This window comes from Bombina bombina, chromosome 7 (genome assembly GCF_027579735.1).
Source record: "Bombina bombina isolate aBomBom1 chromosome 7, aBomBom1.pri, whole genome shotgun sequence".
NCBI classification, from domain to species: domain Eukaryota; kingdom Metazoa; phylum Chordata; class Amphibia; order Anura; family Bombinatoridae; genus Bombina; species Bombina bombina.
The window spans coordinates 16,856,572-16,863,578 of NC_069505.1; the positions used below are offsets into that span (position 1 = coordinate 16,856,572).

The 7,007-nt window shown below is 39.0% G+C and overlaps 1 protein-coding gene across 1 annotated transcript in view; it reads right to left on the minus strand.

Moving 5' to 3' along the window:
* Positions 1–5,840, minus strand: part of ZDHHC24 (zinc finger DHHC-type containing 24) — a 31,176-nt gene extending 25,336 nt beyond the window's left edge. Inside the window, exon 1 of the mRNA XM_053719965.1 lies at positions 5,786–5,840. The gene's annotated coding sequence lies outside the window, so the exon portion shown is untranslated. The remainder of the gene's footprint in view (positions 1–5,785) is intronic.
* Between the last annotated feature and the right edge of the window lie 1,167 nt (positions 5,841–7,007).

A 7,007-nucleotide genomic window follows, 5' to 3' on the forward strand; every position in this document is an offset into this window, starting at 1 on the left:
TAAAGTGAAACAAGGCAGTTTTAGCTTTCTTTTCAGTGTTTAAAATCATTAAAACATGTTTGAACTAACATATATTAGGGGTGCAATTGTGCTATGTTTAGTTTAACAATAGCACTTCAAGTATTCAATTAGTATTCAATAAATACTGTACCCGTAAAATTGTGACAATTACTGTAGTAAAATTTGCCAGACTATAACACAGACACATATTGCACTGCAATGCTATAAACAGAGTGAACTAAGCATAACAAAATGGTGCCATTCACTTTTCTAACAATTTCACAATGATTAAAGCACTGTTTCAAAATCCTTGGAGGTTGAACTTCAGCTCCACAAAGCGCTGTATTAGCGAATCGCTGTAAAGTGAAGCGCTGTAAAGTGAGGTATACCTGTATATATATATATTTGGCACTAAAATCAACAATTGACAAAGCTGCACCCTCCATTGTTCGTCGTACATCAATCACTCGACGGCAACCATGGCACAGCAAACAAACCAGATATCTTCAGTGATGTTCACAGGCTGCTGAACGGCAGAGGGGGAAATCACGCACCTATGCTGATTTCCGGCATTATAAATTCATCCTTAAGTCCTACAACTCTGCGCTCAGCCTGGCCAAACAAGTCTACTTCTCCTCCCTTGTGTCATCTCATGCATTCAACCCCAGAAAGCTGTTCTCAACCTTTAACTCCCTTCTACATCCGCCTGCACCCCCGCCCACTACCAACCTCACTGTTTAGATTATTGCTGAACTTCAAAAATAAAATTGACACCATTAAAAAAAGATATCTGCACCTCACACTCCTTAAACCCAGCAATCCTACCTAACCCTTTTAATAACAAAAACCTATGCTACCTCCTGTAACAGAGGAAGAAGTCTCTGCACTCCTATCCTTGGCTCATCTCACAACCTGCCCACTTGACCCTATTCCTTCACAACTTATTCCCTCTCTCTCTGCTTCACTAACCCCTACCCTATATCATCTCTTTAACCAGTCTCTCACTGCTGTCACATTTCCTGATACATTCAAGCATGCGTCAATCATACCAATCCTAAAAAAGCCCTTGCTTGACCCCTCCATGCCTTCTCCTTACTTCCCTTTGCTTCAAAATTATTGGAATGACTGGTCTATAATCGGCTAACTCAATTTCTCACAACTAACTTACTTGATCCACTACAATCTGCTTTCCACCCTAAACACTCAACAGAAACTGCTCTTACTAAAGTAACAAATGACCTGTTATCAGCTAAAGTAAAAGGCCACTACTCCTTACTAATTCCTCTTGACCTATTCACTGCTTTTGACACAATCGACCATCCTCTCCTCCTAAAAATTCTACATTCATTTGGCATCCGAGACAAAGCCCTCTCATGGTTTGCCTCATATCTCTCAAACCGCTCTTTTTCAGTTTCCTTTAACAACATATCTTGCGATCCTATGCCTCTCTCACTTGGAGTACCGCAAGGCTCTGTCTTGGGTCCCTTGCTTTTCTCTCTCTATACAGGTAGCCCTCAGTTTACGCCGAGGTTAGGTTCCAGAAGGAATGGTTGTAAATCAAAACTGTTGTAAATTGAAACCCAGTATATAATGTAAGTCAATGGGAAGTGAGGGAGTTAGATTCCAGGCCCCTCTCAAAATTGTTATATAATAAAGATAGGGATAGTGGTAATGGAAGTTGTATTTAATGATTCCCCGTCAAGTATTAGCTTACCACAATTTAACCAATAAAAGTAGTCACCCAAATTGGGGACAATAATACTAATATCTGATATAATGAAGTATAGACTAGTAATACCAGGGGAGGGTGCTCACTGTTCAAGTAAATGTAGAAAAAATAGGAGACAAGCGAACAGAAAGTAGAGCGCTCGCAAAGGGAGTATAAGTGGCTATTCAGTGGGTATATAATATTAAAACTTAACATTTATTATTAAAAAAAAAATGATAAAAAAACTACTATATAAGTAGTGATTAATACTTAGATTAAAACACAAACAAATAATAAACGGCTGTATATCCCCAATGACCCCAGAATGTATACCATAGAAACTCAGATTAGAGTAGGAGGGATTTTTAGGCAGATATACACCAAAAAATGGTTCACGGATTGCACCAAAACCTATCTAAAAAAGAGGATTGACCTCAAACAAAATTATACTATCTAGTGCAATACTGGACCGGTGTAGGTCTGTCCAAAATATTCCCTATGACAAAATTAGTATAGTGACTAAGAGGGGAAGTGTAGGTAGCAAGATTCACATAGTCCATACATTTAGCATATTACACACACCCATTTGTATAGGCAAGAGTGAAGTGTTCACAAACACAAATTAAACCAAAAATATGATCAATGAAAGGTAATATGATTCTATAGATCTGTTATAATAAACACATTGACTAGTGAAATGTGACTTGCATAGTTACACTTAGTGGTTGATACAGCCGTAGGAAGAGTGCCTAATGTACATTTCGCCTGGCTTGGCACTCTTCCTACGGCTAAGTGTAACTATGCAAGTCACATTTCACTAGTCAATGTGTTTATTATAACAGATCTATAGAATCATATTACCTTTCATTGATCGTATTTTTGGTTTAATTTGTGTTTGTGAACACTTCACTCTTGCCTATACAAATGGGTGTGTGTAATATGCTAAATGTATGGACTATGTGAATCTTGCTACCTACACTTCCCCTCTTACTCACTATACTAATTTTGTCATAGGGAATATTTTGGACAGACCTACACCGGTCCAATATTGCACTAGATAGTATAATTTTGTTTGAGGTCAATCCTCTTTTTTAGATAGGTTTTGGTGCAATCCGTGAACCATTTTTTGGTGTATATCTGCCTAAAAATCCCTCCTACTCTAATCTGAGTTTCTATGGTATACATTCTGGGGTCATTGGGGATATACAGCCGTTTATTATTTGTTTGTGTTTTAATCTAAGTATTAATACTTATATAGTAGTTTTTTATCATTTTTTTTTAATAATAAATGTTAAGTTTTAATATTATATACCCACTGAATAGCCACTTATACTAGTCTCCCTTTGTGAGTGCTCTACTTTCTGTTCGCTTGTCTCCTATTTTTTCCCTCTCAAAATTGGCATAAGTAACATCTAATACATTATTTTTAAAGCTTTGAAATGAAGACTTTAAATGCTAAACAGCATTATAAACCTAATAAAATAATCACACAACACAGTATAATTAAACTAAGTTAAATGAACAAAAACATTTGCTAAACAGCATTATAAACCTAATAAAATAATCACACAACACAGACTTTACTTGCATTTTTCTGCAAACCGTTCTTTCTATACATTCCAATCTGGACTGATTTATAGACAGGAAGATCTTGTTCCTTGCAAGCTGCTCAATAGCTCAGGTCTGGTTAAACTGGTTAATTTCAGCTTGCTTGGCTTGCATATATTTGCTGCAACACAAGCGGACAGCTCCACCTACTGGCTATTTTAATCAATGCACTGCTTCTCAACGCTTTTCAATAGCAGTCACATGACTGGAAAAAAAGGTTGTTATTCTGAAACGGTGCAATTTGAACCGTTGTAAACCGAGGGCCACCTTGTACATCATGCCTTGGAAAACTTATAGCCTCCTTTGGATTCCAGTACCACTTATATGCTGATGATACCCAAATATATCTTTCCTCTCTTGATATCTCTCCCTCTGTACTCAACCAGATTTCTGACTGCCTCTCTGCAATTTATTATTGGATGTCTTCACACTACCTCCAAATCAATCTGTCCAAAACTGAGCTGCTTCTTATTCCCCCCTCTTCGAGACATCCAACACCTGACATTTCTCTGACGGTTGGAGACTCTATTCTCAACACCTCACCCCAGGTACGCTGTCTTGGGGTCACACTAGACTCAGAGCTCACCGTCAACCCACATATACAAGCACTGACCAAATCCTGCCATTCACACCTAAGCAACATTTCCAGAATTCGACCCTTCCGTACTCAAAAAACTAGAAAAATAGCATTCCCTCATTTTGTCACCCATTGATTATTGCAATCTACTCCTAAATGGCCTTCTGAAAAACTGCCTCTCCTCCCTCCAATCTATTATGAATGCTTCTGCTAGACTCATCCACCTAAGTTGCCGATCTACATCAGCTGCTCCGCTCTGCCAGTCTCTACACTGGCTCCCCATACACTCCAGAATACAATTTAAAGTATAAACTCTAACTTACAAAGCAATAAACAGTCTAGCTCCCAACTATATTTCCTCTCTCATAGTGAAATATTCCCCATCCCGTCCTCTTCGATCAACCTCTGACCTACGGAATTTGGCGGCGCTATACAAATAAATGATAATAATAATTATATATATATGTGTGTGTGTGTACCAATCAGCAGCGCTAGTTACACATGAAAGCTGCGCGGTTTCCGCTCGGGCTCAGCGGGTCACTAGTGGCACTTCTACTCTGTGTTTAACCCCTCAGCAGGAGTTAAACACACACTAGTGTAGGGTTGATAAAATGGCATGCTATAATAGAGCATGTAATATTGTGACCATTATGGGCCACGTGGTCGTTAATATACCGGCTAGGTGACACTGAAGAGCATATAGGATTTAAAGGGATGAGATACTTTAAACGTGTTCTCCGTTTTAAAAGTAAAATATAAGATGTTTCAAAATGCATTACACAACTTTTTAAAAACAGATGTTCCTCTACAGAATTAATGTGATGGTAAATCCGAGCATAAAACCCACAAGGATTTACCATCACTAACAATAAACTGGAGTTTCATTGATCACTTCGTCTGTGCCGCGTAGGGTTGCCACCTCAGCCATGTTTTCCTGGACACTTATGAGTTACACATGGTGCAGGGAGGAACATGTACTGTGTTTCTGGACAGCACTATTCATATTCCTCCCTGCACACCCTGCAGCGTGTGTAACTTATAAGTGTTCTGTATTTTAAGGGACGGGTGGCAACCCTAGTGCCGCGGCTCCTCAATAAAGTCAGCACCTCTGGCCGCCCACCGCACAGAGCTCTTCCCCCCCCATGAGGTGACGTTCCCACCTCTAAACCAATAGCCGTGCTAGAACACAGAACAGTGCCATATGACTAGCACAGCTATTGGTTTAGAGGTGGAAAGAGCGCTGTGCGGTAGGCGCCAGAGGCTCTGACTTTAGCTAACTGCCACGGCACAGACAGGGTGCGTTTAGCATTTTGTTTAATAAGTGATAAATGAAACTGCAGTTTATTTTTAGTGACAGGAAATCCTATTTATTTTTTTTAATGCTCAGATTTACCATCACTTTAACCCTTTATTTCCTGTCAGCTAGTGAGCAGCAGTCCCAGGGCTGAATTGTACATCATGGTGCACTTCCTGTTCGTTATACCTAATTCATTAACCCTTGTTTACACATTTAATGGCTGTTTGCATATACATGACAGCACACGGTTGTATTATTTCCCTATATAGGTTAAATACAGAGTTTGTTAAAAATGCTCTAACAAAATAAATATATTTTATAAGGAGAAAGACCTCTTTATTTCCTGAATAACGAATACTACACACTCATAGCACAACCACAGTCCTGAACTGATATTAACTGGGGTAAGTTTAATTTGTGTGAATAATATTTCATTAAATGTAAGACATGTTATGTTTAGGCATAAAGACACTGAGTGTGCCGGACCCCGGGCTCTCACAAGCCCCTACATACAGCTAGATCCCCCGTCCGCCATTACACAACTCCCCAAGAACTGCCAGACTCGGGGAGCAAACACCACACAAAACCCCCTCACCTAGGAGACCACGCGTTATTGACAGCTGCCGAACCCTCTAACAAACCAGGAAGTAGGGAAGTCCCGCCCACCAACAAATGCTATTGGCCAAGACGTACCCGGGAAAATCCCTTCAGCGCCAGTAAGACCTCCCTCCTGTCACTCCCATGAACAAGCTGTGTGAGTACGGACGCTCAGACGTGCGTGTTCGCCATTTTGTTTAGGGCGGTCGCCATAGTGACTGTTTATTAATATATATGTGTTACACGTCATATGAGGCGGTTGTTATATATGTGTTTAACATCACGTGAGGCGGTTGTTATATACTATATATGTGTTTAACGGCACGTGAGGCGGTTGTTATATAATATATATGTGTTTAACGTCATATGAGGCGGTTGTTATATACTATATATGTGTTTAACGGCACGTGAGGCGGTTGTTATATAATAATATATGTGTTTAACGTCATATGAGGCGGTTGTTATATACTATATATGTGTTTAACGGCACGTGAGGCGGTTGTTATATAATAATATATGTGTTTAACGTCATATGAGGCGGTTGTTATATACTATATATGTGTTTAACGGCACGTGAGGCGGTTGTTATATAATAATATATGTGTTTAACGTCATATGAGGCGGTTGTTATATACTATGTATGTGTTTAACATCACGTGAGGCGGTTGTTATATACTATGTATGTGTTTAACATCACGTGAGGCGGTTGTTATATAATATATATGTGTTTAACATCACGTGAGGCGGTTGTTATATAATATGTGTTTAACATCACGTGAGGCGGTTGTTATATAATATATATGTGTTTAACATCATATGAGGCGGTTGTTATATACTATATATGTGTTTAACGGCACGTGAGGCGGTTGTTATATAATAATATATGTGTTTAACGTCATATGAGGCGGTTGTTATATACTATATATGTGTTTAACGGCACGTGAGGCGGTTGTTATATAATAATATATGTGTACGTCATATGAGGCGGTTATATACTATATATGTGTTTAACATCACGTGAGGCGGTTGTTATCAGACATCCCAACCTGCAAAAACTCATTTCAGGGAGGTGAAACAAACCTATTTTCCAGTGATCGTACGCTTGTTGAATGGTTAAATATTTTAAAATACGAAGTTTAATTACGTGCAGTAAATAAGGTAGTATTTGTATTTTATTTTGTTAAAATCGGGGGGGGGGGGGGGGCTTTTTGGTTACTGAT